Here is a 13,215-nt window from a genome sequence, read left to right as displayed (position 1 = left end):
CATCAGACATACCTCTCATGTCACATATCAGGTACACACCCGATATCTCGTGTAGCGGCTTTAATAATGACATTAGATTAAGATATGAAAAAAGGCACGTATCAAAATATGTAAAAGGAATACAAAAATATTATTTTACGAATGCAGAGAAAACACAAACCCATGTAAACAACAAGGTAATTATACTATGGGTGCAATCAGGGGCAATACTAGCTGTTTTGAGGGGACAATGCGACATGTGTTCTTGAACCCCTTTCTCTACAGCCCAAAATTTTTTTAAAAAAGTATAACCTAGTACACCTACAAGAGAAAGCTTTGATCAAAATGTTTTTTTTATTGTTTAAACTATAAAGCAATTAGCTGACATAAGAAAATCACGTAGTTGACTTGCAAAATGTTTCTGCTCGTTGTTTTTTAAGGTGCATCATTTGCCTGAGGGGAGGACTCTTGTTCTGTGAGGTGGGCCAATGGAAGTAGAAACAGACGAGCCATCGGTCAGTGAGGGGTGGGCCGGTGGACCTAAGAGTCAAAAGTAACAATACAGTGCTGTACACTCAACACTTGAACCCTTGTCGCTGCCCTGCGACCCTAACACACTGCAAAATGTGAACACAGTAACTTCTTCTGCAGTCTTTAAACACACACCTTTACTCATGCACAAAGTGAAAAGTGAAAGAGCAAAAGCACTTCTAAAGGAGAAGTTGTTACAATGATGTCCTACATTCCCCCCTTAGGGGCAAAAAAAGAAAGATTTAGAGTAAAGGTTAACAATTTGTTTAACTGCCATACTGAGCTGAAAGGCAAAACTAGGCATTTCTTATAATTTACGAGGCAAAGCAGGCGTGTCAGCTCCTCGGCAAGCAATCCAGAAATGTTCTACAACAAGCCATCTACAGTGTGCTGCTGTAACCCTTTACATGTCTTTGCGTCCTGTTTAATTGCAAACATTACGTATTTTGGTGTAATGGTGTTTGAATTCAGGAGAAAAAGAGGGGTATGTGTTATAACGGTAACTGCACTTGCGTAGATACCCCCTGGCCTTTGTAATGAGTTGCCCTGTGCCATCAGGAGCCCACACTGCCCCATAGCTCTGTGTCCCGTTAAGTGTGTGAAGGCACCTCAGTAACCTGTAATGCAAGGCAAGCCATTGGTCCGTGAGCGCGTGGCACTGTCCCTGAAAACATAACAGTAAATTACACTTAATGCTCTAACCACTCTCGATTATTTCTATCTTTTTTCTCTGTTCAATACGGTACGCACTAAGCAGCCCCTCGGAAGACGTTATGTGTAACGGTCGTTTGTATCCGTGCTTCTGAATAGTCGATCCCGTTTCCTTAACCTTTCACCCGAAAAAACTAACCAATCGTAACACTCGTTTCATTTCCCATGTCTCCCAGACACCGCCGCGGCCCTGCTTATTCACTATTGAATTTACACAAATTCAGAGCAGGCTTACTGTGTACATGCTAATTCGGACCAGATACGCAAATTACGCAGAAAACCGAGCAGCCGGGAAGTCTAGGGCCCAGGTGAATGGAAGTATCGTGGAGTAATGTGACAGCTGCAGAAAAGAATGGCGAAGACGACAGATAAACGAAGTTAAAATCCATTAATTTCTGTTTTATCGCGCTGAAACAGTTTAAAAGAAAACTTCCGATAGGTGATACTGAAAGTGCAGTGATTAAAAAACGTCTGGGTGGGAGCTGTGTTCAAATCAGGATTTGGAGGCATTTGCTCGCTAGACCATCACAGATGATTCCATAAGAAAGCTTCAGAGAAATACGGTAACAAGCGATCTGCATTGACGTTTCATTTTTAAACAACGTGTATAGGTGCAATCTTGGCACATGTACTGCTGTTATTAACATTTGTGGGTTTTGCACCTCCAAGGGGCATTTTACAGTTTTGGTTTCTTTACACATGATTTATTGTGTGTATATTTTAAAACGTGATACGGAATACTTTTGGATTCATTACAGTATTTTGGTGATGATATACCCGCGAGTGTGATGAAAAATCAAGAGTGAATACGAATTACAATTTAGCGACAAAATGTGAAAAAAAATGTTTATCCTGCAGGCGTGCTTCTGAAAGGCCAAGGTCGTGATGAGGCCTACCAGTGTACAATGAGACTGGGATACGCAATGCACGTTTATTAGCGTGTAAATAGGAATAAATGCATCTTACTGCAGCACGTTGTGCCTTTAATATGTTTTTAGCTCCGTAGTGCAAATCTTCCATTAAAAGTTGCCGACATTGTGACGAAGGCGTTTCATTGTATCTGCATGGCGAGCGGTGTGAGTGTGTGTTCAAGTTAGCTTTGTTGTTTATTTGTTTTACTCTAAAGTGAGCTATTTTCACTATTTACTGACGCCTAATTTTTCAGTTCTCAATAAATGTGAGTTTTGGGTGGCATGCTGTCAATATAGATGATTTCAGCAATTGAAAATAAAGCGATCAGTGAACGTAATAGTTTTGTAACAGTGCAATTTTGTGTTATTTTTTGCCTGTTATCTTTTACTAGGACATTTGTTAATGCGCTTTAAGAAATCGAGCGTGTTTAGGAAATAATGTTACTGTCTGGCTAGCTAGTTTGCATTTCGGGCAGACACAATATGGAACTGTCTAGTGATCAGGTTCGGGGGAGGGGGCGCCTTTGAATGAACGCATATTCAAGTCCGATTTGAATGCCACCAACGGTGGCTTTCGCATTTTCAAGAAATTCTTTGCTTAGGAGTTTATGGCAGTTTGCTTAAAATCATCTCACTACCGATTTTCTAATATTAATATAAATGAACACCTTGATATAATAAACGAAATCATCTAACATTTCAATCAAAACTGAGGATGTGAAAAAGAAATTCGTTTGGAGGATTTTTTGCTTGCCTGTATAGCGCAACCACCAAAGAGGACTGCCAGGTACTTCAGTCAGAATCCCCCCATAAATTTCCAGAATTTTACCGCATTAAAAAAAAAAGCTCTCTCTTGTTTATTTATTTACGCACTTAATAAAGGCTTTTAGCGCTAGCTGCCCTCATTTGAGGTGATGTGATGATTTACTTGATGAAGTAGACAAACTACCGAGACATTTTGAGTTGTAGCAGAATCCGTGACAATCCTGAAGAAGTGTTTGGAGGAGATACTGAGCTAGCTTAGCCATTATTGGTCCAAATGGTCGCCTCTTCTTCTTTGTCAGGTTTCTTGTGTTCTAGAGCCGGGGTTCCCAAGTTTCTGTAGTGGAGTTCCACTGTGGCAGCAGGCTTTCATTTCAACCAATTTCACGAATAAATGTTTTTCTCTTAATTCTGAATGAATTCATTTTTGAATTAGTCATTTTTTCATTTATTTTGCCTTTAGAAATGTGTGCTGCTATATTTACACATAGACAAAATTCAATTTGCAGTTCATACCATACCTTTAACTGTTAACTTTCTTTTATCATCTTCTTTTTGATTCGCCTTTTACTTTGGTGTGTACTCCCTCAGTTGTATCCAAATACTGACAATTAGTGATGGGCTGTGCAGACATCGATGCAGAGGATACTAAATGTTAAAGCAAAGTCACTACTTCCATGTTACTTTCATTTTGTGTGCTTACTGAAAAATCTGAATTAGCATAAGATGCCCAATATCAAAGTGTCATAAGAAATGTAATGGTTTTCTAATGAGGTAGAAGTATATAAGAAACAAGAATTGTTGCATCCCATATTTGAAACCTTAAAATGTGTGCTTCAGTTTAAATGTTTAAAGTCTAAATATGTTCAATTGTAATAGAAAACTTTCATTTTTCACCTTCTGACAGAGGGCTGGAAACCTAGTAAATGATCCATGATAACATATTCATAATCCAAAACCTTGAAATAGTCTAAGTAATCTTAAGTAATTCATATGAAGATAAAAATGGAACATGGGTCTGTTGTAAAGATAGGTCTTGTCACTTATAAAAGTAAATAGTATCTTGTCTGAGCTAGTTAACTAAATATTTTAAATTACTCTGATGAAAAATCATTTCCAACTTTCACATGCATTATGCCATCTGCAAAGTAATGCCATGTTTTTATGCTAAATGGAGGATATTCCAAAACACATTTTAAATATGCAGCTTCGTAATAGTAATGCTATTTAAAAATCTCAGTGAATGTACTGCTTAATGATAAATTACCTGCTGTACGTAAATCGAAATACGCACATGCAGGTTTAGGTGGATTGGTGTTGCTAAATTGGCCCCAGCGCCTGTGTGTCTTCACCCTGTGATGTGCAGGGTGCAAAGCAAAAGTAATCATTTAAATATTAGGCACCACTTGTAACTCTTGTTTTGTACTCCATCTACTGCTGAATCTTTGTTTGTACCTAAATACTTTGGTGTTATTACAAATAGCAATTTTCATACTGAAATATACTCAAACGATTTAATTGTAATCCAGCAAAGCTAAAATGACAAGTTCACAGAACTCTCCGAGCTAGTGCCATCCCTGGGTTTGCTTTCGTGCTTAGTTAAAACTGTGAATCTTGTTAATAAGGCTAGAAAAATGAACGGGATGAGTATAGACCGGGGCAGAATAAGAATGTTACTGTAAGATGGCCAGAGTTAAGTGGATGAGGCATCAACAGGCAGCTGTTCTGTATGTTGCTGATTGCTGACTTTTCTTTGGTTAATCATTTAGGTGTGGATAAAATGAGAAAGATATAAAGTCCTGGAAAGTAACTCACATAAAGTTCCCCTTATTTTTAAGAATTTCCCCCAATGTCATATTTTAGTCCCCCCTCCCATAATTTCCCCATGGACATTCTTTTCCCCCATTCCCACCCCATGCCCTTTCATTGCCCCTAAAATGGGGTGATTCCCCCTGACTTGGCAAACCCTCCACTGACCATGTGTGTCAGTTGCATATTGTGGCTTTTGGTAGTTGTCGGTTTTTATGTAGAATTATTATTCAGAACTTCTTTTCCGTTTTATTCTTCATTATTTGTGTTACTCGGCTTTACCTGTGAAATTTCCTGTGGCAATGAGCCTTGGTTATAGTGCTGTTAATTGGATGTATCGGAGTACTTTTGTTATTTATTTATTTTTAACTAAGGTCTAATATTTTTAGATCACGGGAGCTCCTCACACTTGAACTTGGTACATACAATTGCCAGTTAGTGAAATATGCCGTAGATCAATTCTTCCTTTTCTTAGTGCCTGACCTTGGCTTTTGTTGGTAAACACTGGAAAACAGAGTTTTACAAAAAAAAAAATTGTATTATTTTTGTATTCAAAAAACGTAATTAGTAGGAATAATGAAATTTCAAGTATAAGTATAATTTCACCCTGTAGAAAATCCAGTAAAATAGTAGCTTAAGTGAGATTTGAATATAATGCTTTGATCTGTAATCTTCTATTGTCACAAAGTTTGGGAGTGTTTAAATCGGAACTAAAATGTGGTTTACTTTAACTTGTTACATACAGTATTAACTTGAACAGGCTGTGCATTTAATGGGACTTGCAAAGAATTCAATGTTTTAGGCATTATCCTGAAAAGAAATAATATGGTAAACCTGTACAATGTCCCAGGGCTTGAAATGGAAGCCATTTAGTGGAGGTACTCTGTTTAGTCTGTGTCCTGCTCCTTCTCACTTGTTGTTTGTACTTTTATGTGACATGCTAGTCGAGCAGCGGTGGAGGCTGGGAAGCTGTAGTGCTGAACTAAGCTAACATTCAGTCTTTGGTAGGTGTTTATGCCGCTAGCGGTGAACTAAATAGTACTGCAGTGTCCACCAGCTGTGTGTTCTGTCCGAGGGGGAGTCCTGTGCTGAGATGAGCAAGCGTTTGAACTTGCCAAGGCATATCGTCACTCCCGCCTTGGTTTGGTACAATCAGAATTCACTTTATTGGCCAGGTACACTAATGTGTACTAGGAATTTGTCTTGATAGTATTGGTACAACATACAAGGACAACAATGATACAAGTGATAAACGTAAAACAATAAAATATGATGCAGCATATACGGGCAATGCAAAAAATGAAGAGATAGTAGGATTACAATGTTCAGGCAGCCTAGTGTGCAGGTATACATAGATACTGAGTAGAAGCTGAGACCTTATTAGTAACTGCATATGGAAAAAAAAAAAAAACTGTTTAGGTGACATGTTGTTTTAGCTTTCACTGCACAAAGACGTTTGCTGGAGGGGATCCTTTGGAATAGGTGATGCCCTGGATGAGCCGGATCAGCAATGATCATTGCAGCTCTCTTCCTTACTCTGGACTCATATAGGACTTGAATGTGAGGTTAGTTACAGCCTATGATCTTTTCACAGGCTCTGATGATGCGCTACAGATTGGCCTTAGCCTGAACAGTGGCAGCCCTTTGTCCTCCATCCTTTTGTTTAAAGTGTTTGTACTGTATATAAGTTTGATCAACAAGCCACGGGGACAACTCCCCTTTCAAATTATATATATTTCATACTGCATCACACAAAGTAAGAAGAAGCAGACAGATTAAGGAGTACTGCATGTAACCAGGAGGCAATTTGCTAAGCATGTCTTCTTTGAGCTTCGCAAAACTTTCACCCTTCCCCTTCACTTCTGGTCATGGCCTTCATTTGCATAAAGTGGCATATATATATATATATATATATATATATATATATATATATATATATATATATATATATATATATATATATATACACATTTTTTTTTTTTATTGGGAACGTTTATCCCTAAATATTAATATATCAAAATGTCCTTTCTTAGCGAATGCCTACTACTGTAGATATACCACCCTGCCAAATGTAAGCTTTTGAACTAAATGGGGGGAGAAGTTGTTTTTAATTAATATGTTTGAGTGAGTCAGTAAGTCAGTCAACTTCGCATTATAAATCTACACTAACTGGCCACTTTATTAGTTACACCTGTTCAACTGTTGGTTAATGCAGGTATCTAATCAGCCAATCACTTGGCAGCAACTCAATACATTTAGGCATGTAGACATTGTCAAGACAACCTGCTGAAGTTCAAAGCATGCATCAGAATGAGGAAAAAAGGTGATTTACGTGACTTTTAACGTGACATGGTTGTTTTTGCCAGATGGTCTGGTATGAGCATTTCAGAAAGTGCTGGTCTACTGGGATTTTCATGCACAGCTATCTCAAGGGTTTACAGAGAATGGTCTGAAAAAGGGAAAATATCCAGTGAGTGGCAGTTCTCTGAGCAAAAATGCCATGTTGATGTCCGAGGAGAATGGCCAGACTGGTTCCACCTGATAGAAAGGCAACAGTATCTCAAATAACTTCTCGTTTCAACCGAGCTATGCAGAAGAGCATCTCTGAATGCACTGCACTTCAAACCTTGACGCAGATGGGCTACTGTAACAGGAGACCATGCCGGGTGCCACTCCTGTCAGCTAAGAACAGGCATCTGAGGCTACAATTCTCACGGGTTCACCAGAATTGGACAATAGAAGATAAGAGAAACATTGCCTGGTCTGATGAGTCTCGACTTCTGCTGCAGCTTTAGGATGGCAGGGACAGAATTTGGTGTCAACAACATGAAAGCATGAATCCAATCACTTGGCAGCAACTCAGTACATTTCAACATTACAATACATTACAATCTTGTATTAACTGTTCAGGTTGGTGATGGTGTTGGTGGTGTAATAATGTGGGAGATATTTTCTTGATACCCTTTGGGCCCCTTAGTACCAATTGAACATTGTTTCAATGCCACATCCTACCTGAGTCTTGTTGCTGATCATGTCTGTCCCTTTATGACTGCAGTGTACCCATCTTGTGATGGCTACTTCCAAAGCTGAGATAATCTCAAACCGGTTTCTTGAACATGACAGTGAGTATCCAAATGGCCTCCACAGTCACCAGATCTTAATCCAATAGAACACCTTTGGGATGTAGTGGAATGGGAGATTCTCATGATGGATGTGGGGCTGATAAATTTGCAGCAACTGCATGATGCTATCATGTCAATATGGACCATCCCTGAGGAATGTTTCCAGCACCTTGTTGAATTTATGCCATGAAGAATTATGGCAGTTCTGAAGGCAGAAGGGGGACCAACCTGGTACTAGCAAGGTGTACCTAATAAAGTGGCTGGTGAGTGTGTATGGAGATACTGTATATCTTTTTGTGATAGTCTCCTTCAACAAAACTTTTTCTTAGTGTGTGAAATTGGATATGCAAAGACTTCTTAGTCAAATCCTACTTTTTCCTGTAGATATGTAATCTTTTTCAAATACGTAATGGCTGTGTATAATCTGTATCATATTGTTTAATTTCTTACAAAGATATTCTCCAGTCATCTGTATATATTTTTTGTACATACTGGTACATTGTTACATAGTGATGTCTCATAGATAAGCAAACTTAGTGACCAAAACTTGTTTCATCAACAGCTTGAACAAATGTTAAATCTATCCTATATTGACTTTTGCCCTGAAAACTTGAAACTGCAGTAATAAATTACATGTGGTGAAAAACAACAAAATAGAGTTTTACTATACGTATATTAATATTTTGACATGTATCATAAATATGCACCCACCCCAATTTTGCACCATGTATTGGTATGGTCGGTGCCTAAAGTTCACTTACAGAAGTACCAATACTCTGTTTAAGAGTGGCCATGACATACTAAGATTCGATAGAAGGAGGAGTTCCAGGTGGTGCTTCTTCCTTGGAATTTCAAGCACTACAATGCACCGGTATTCTATTGAATGTTAGTCTGAGTAATACATTGACAGCAGATCAAAGTGCAGTGTGGAGTTCATGTCCGTTTTGCAGTTTTGAACACTGCAATACACTGAAAATCATCGAGGAGCTGGGGGAGTTCCCTCTCAGTTTTATGCGCCATTCAAATCGAGTTGGGGGCATGGCTGTGCATAATGCACGCTGATACGCACGAAAACACTACCAGTATGAAACTGCCAAAAATTTAGAAGTGCTGGTACACCATACTGGTAAGTACAGGTACCATTCAAGCCCTGGGTATAGTAATCAGTGCAGCAGTACCAACTTTCTGTTTTGCCCATCTGAGGAATGTAAAAGCAGTGCATTTTATTCCTGCATGCTTGAAATTCATTCCAACAGATGATGCACCATAGATGTTATCACTCTTGCAGAGATTTTTTACACTAAATGCACAAATATGTGATTTCTTATATGTGTAATTTTTTTTTCTTCATGGTATTTCAGTTTTCTTTCCATATCCCCAAAGATGTGTTTTTGTGTTAGGGTAATTGGTGACTTTAAATTAGCCCCAGTATGGTAGCATGTGTGAGTTGGTGGTTCCTGCGTTGCACACAATACTCTTGGTATTACTGCAACCCTAAATAGGAAAAGGTAAGTATCAGAATGTTAATTTTACATTTTTTATTCTTTTTTTTCAACATAACTAGGTCAATATAGCTGAATCATTTGACTTGAAACTTGAAAGTTAATTAAGTCAACTGAGGCACACTGTTAGTTTTTGGTTTATGTTGATTGCAGATTGGTTTGAATTAATAATAACTGAATCTTCATCATTCTGAGTCTGAATGCCGCATTAAAGAATTGCCTGCATGTAGTGTCTTTTGAAATATGCCGCCTTTGTGCTTGCTTGCAGGCGGTTAATGCCATGTAGAGGCTATTTTCTTGCCTCCTGCCATAAGGCTTTTGTAATATAATACTTATCTCAGCACCTATATTAGATAGATAGATAGATAGATAGATACTTTATTAATCCCAATGGGAAATATTAGTGTCTTGCTTATGGTTTTAGAGAAGTTTGGGTCTCTTTTTCTGCATTTTGCATGTGTAGCTTTTTTGTAGTTTTTGTCTATTGTCAGATTTGCTGTGTAATGTATGGACTTGACTCACAGTATTTTAACTGCAAAGCACAAATTGCTAAAATTGTGAAACATAAAGTACAGCACATTGTGTGAAAAGAGATAAAGCACTGTTTTGGGGACATACATTATTTTTGTGCAGTTAATGTGGGGACACATTACATTAGAAAAGCAAGCATCACTGTTTTTCTTTTTACCCCACTGTTTGCTGTTTACATTATAGAGCTCCAGAAATTAATTTTGACAGGTATGCAAAGTTTAACAGGTGAAGTCGTGCAGTCTGCAACTTTATTGACAATGTTTTATAATTCTGGATGCTTTTCTTTCTAGTCCATGTGCCCTCAGCTGCCCACCTGCCTATTCCTCTGGAAAGGAATAATTTACTCTGCAGTACTTTGGAATAATCTTTCCTATCAAAAACTGAGAGCTCTCCACACACAATGATTTTTAATGTTAAAAGAAGGCATACATTTGAATATGATTGAAAGTATAATTATAACAATTTATATCATTAATAAAGTTTAATATTTATGGTCCTTTTTTTAATTAGTGCTTATTAAGAGATGTTATATTTGAATTTGAGTACATTGCAATTAATTAATGCTACTTATTTATGTCATATGTATGACTTTGCAAGAGTTGCGTCACTTTGTTTCAGCATCAGTTCTGTCTTAATCCACATATTGGGGAAGTATTTTCCAATCTGTATATTAATATGTACTGCAGACCAAGTTACCTTGTCACTCATTGTTTTAATGAAGCCCATTGTAGTGTCATTACTCATGTATTTATTTTATCATCCTGCATTATATGGTTCAGTGTGGGACACTGCGTCATGTACTGCAGGTCAGAAACAAACCCTGGTTGGGAATCTAGAGCATGCTCAAGGGACCAGGTTAAAGTTACCAGTCAGGTTAACTGAAAGAAATTGTAGAAAACCCACATGGAGAGTTCATCTGTGAGTCAAAATTAGAATCGATGAATCTGTAGAAGTGAGGCAGCATAGCCAAAGATGTGCAGGTGAGAAATAGGTAGGCTCCTATCTTTTATTCATTGTGGTTGGGGAAGACAAAAGACTCTACTGTTTGCTCTGTTAAAGGTAGCCACAGTAATTTGAGAAAAAAGAGAGACGTTCCATTAAAGGAATGCATTTTTTAAAAGACATTACGTTGCATTGTGATGTCCACCAAACTCTGAGTAGGACTACTGTAAATGTGATACTAAAACGCCAAAGAAGTTTACATGTGTTCCAAAACAGCCAGCATTATAATGCTGTGGTTTAAATGACGTGCAAAATCCTGGTATGAATAATAAATAAATAAATACATTTCCAGTTGTTTGCTGATTTGTACAATGGGTGGAGTTTTTCACCTTTTTGATTTGATTGTAAACTTGATATAATGCCGTTTAACTTTATACACTTCATATCTAATAGATTTTTTTTTGAACAATGGGTGGTTGCGAGGCTTTCATTTGGTGTTTAAATCAGTATGGCTGTATTTGACGTGATGATGATGTTGGAGGGCATCATGGTGATCTGATGCCAATTGAGACAGACCAGACACCAGCTGGTCTGGTTTTTCTTTGTGTAAATTTGCATGCATCACTCATCATTAACAAAAGAGGGACAAATATTATTAACTGGGTAAGTTACTTACATTAGAGTCATCTGTACACATATATGAACATTTGGAAAGAGCCCCACCAGGATTTTCATGTCAAAAATGCCTCTGCTGTCAGCTTTTGAAGGTGTGTGTGTGTGTGTGTGTATGTAATATATATATATATATATATATAATATATGGTTGAAATAGTTTACTGTCAAATAAATGCAAAGAGTACGCGACACGTGTTTCGCCCTCATTCTGGGCTCATCAGGCGTACACACTCCGAGGTTCGATTCCCGAGAGGGAGTGCAGTGGATTGGGTCACTGCTTTTTGCAGATGATGTTGTCCTGTTTGCTTCATCAGGCCGTGATCTTCAGCTCTCTCTGGATCGGTTCGCAGCCGAGTGTGAAGCGGCTGGGATGAGAATCAGCACCTCCAAATCCGAGACCATGGTCTTCAGCCGGAAAAGGGTGGAGTGCCCTCTCAGGGTTGGTAGCGAGATCCTGCCCCAAGTGGAGGAGTTCAAGTATCTCGGGGTCTTGTTCACGAGTGAGGGAAGAATGGAGCGCGAGATCAACAGGCGGATCGGTGCGGCATCCGCAGTAATGCGGGCTCTGCATCGGTCTGTCGTGGTGAAAAAGGAGCTGAGCCGCAAGGCGAAGCTCTCAATTTACCAGTCGATCTACGTTCCTACCCTCACCTATGGTCATGAGCTATGGGTAGTGACCGAAAGAATGAGATTGCGAATACAAGTGGCTGAAATGAGTTTCCTCCGCAGGGTGTCTGGGCTTTCCCTTAAAGATAGGGTGAGAAGCTCAGTCATCCGGGAGGGGCTCAGAGTAGAGCCACTGCTCCTCCGCATCGAGAGGAGTCAAATGAGGTGGCTCGGGCATCTGATCAGGATGCCTCCTGGACGCCTCCCTGGTGAGTTGTTCCGGGCACGTCCAACCGGGAGGAGGCCCCGGGGAAGACCCAGGACACGCTGGAGGGACTATGTCTCTCGACTGGCCTGGGAACGCCTTGGGATTCTCCCGGAAGAGCTAGAAGAAGTGGCCGGGGAGAGGGAAGTCTGGGCATCTCTGCTCAAGCTGCTGCCCCCGCGACCCGACCTCGGATAAGCGGGAGACAATGGATATATATATATAATTTTTTTTTTTTTTTTTTTTTTTTTTTGTTTTAGAGAAATTGACAAAGTAGTTTTAGAGTTAACCTAATTGCACAGATTAATACTTTAATTTATAAGTATTTTTTCAATTCCTTTCTTATAGTTAATTCCCATTTAAATGAAAAATCAAATCTAAAGTTCCCTATATTTTGTAGGTTATAGAAAGGATAGGGTTTAACCATTTATGCATTAATTCAAAATTGTTTGTGTATTCTGCAGTACATCTACAAGTCAGTGAAAACAATAATGGCATTTTTGCATACCCAAGGTTGTCTTCTTTGAAATAAATCGTTTCCATGCTGTCTGCTCTATTTCATTACTCAGATATACATTGTGCAAATCACATATGCCAAGGTGAGAGGTGCATCATAGCTTAGTGAATCTGCAAATTAAATAATCCAGACACGATTGAAGTGCACATTGCAGTCTTTAAGGGTATTTGCACAGATTTCGGTTACACCAAATATAAATTACAACACTTCTCTATATGTCTTTCAGGACACCTTAATGTTTGGGACAATTGGCATTACAGGTGTTTGTGATTACTGAGGTGTGTTCCAATACTTCATTACTGCTACATAAGACACCTAGGTTTGCTTCTACCTTTGGAGTCTGTGGTTGCCA

The 13,215-nt window shown here is 38.8% G+C and overlaps 1 protein-coding gene across 1 annotated transcript in view; it reads left to right on the top strand.

Annotated features, from left to right (window-relative positions):
• The first annotated feature begins 1,495 nt into the window (after positions 1-1,495).
• The window catches only part of dicer1 (dicer 1, ribonuclease type III), an 81,723-nt gene continuing 70,003 nt past the window's right edge, over positions 1,496-13,215 (top strand). The window contains exon 1 of the mRNA XM_028822096.2: positions 1,496-1,784. The gene's annotated coding sequence lies outside the window, so the exon portion shown is untranslated. The remainder of the gene's footprint in view (positions 1,785-13,215) is intronic.

The sequence above is a fragment of the Erpetoichthys calabaricus genome, chromosome 16 (assembly GCF_900747795.2).
Source record: "Erpetoichthys calabaricus chromosome 16, fErpCal1.3, whole genome shotgun sequence".
NCBI lineage: Eukaryota > Metazoa > Chordata > Cladistia > Polypteriformes > Polypteridae > Erpetoichthys > Erpetoichthys calabaricus.
This window is presented reverse-complemented; position numbering and strand designations above follow the sequence as displayed.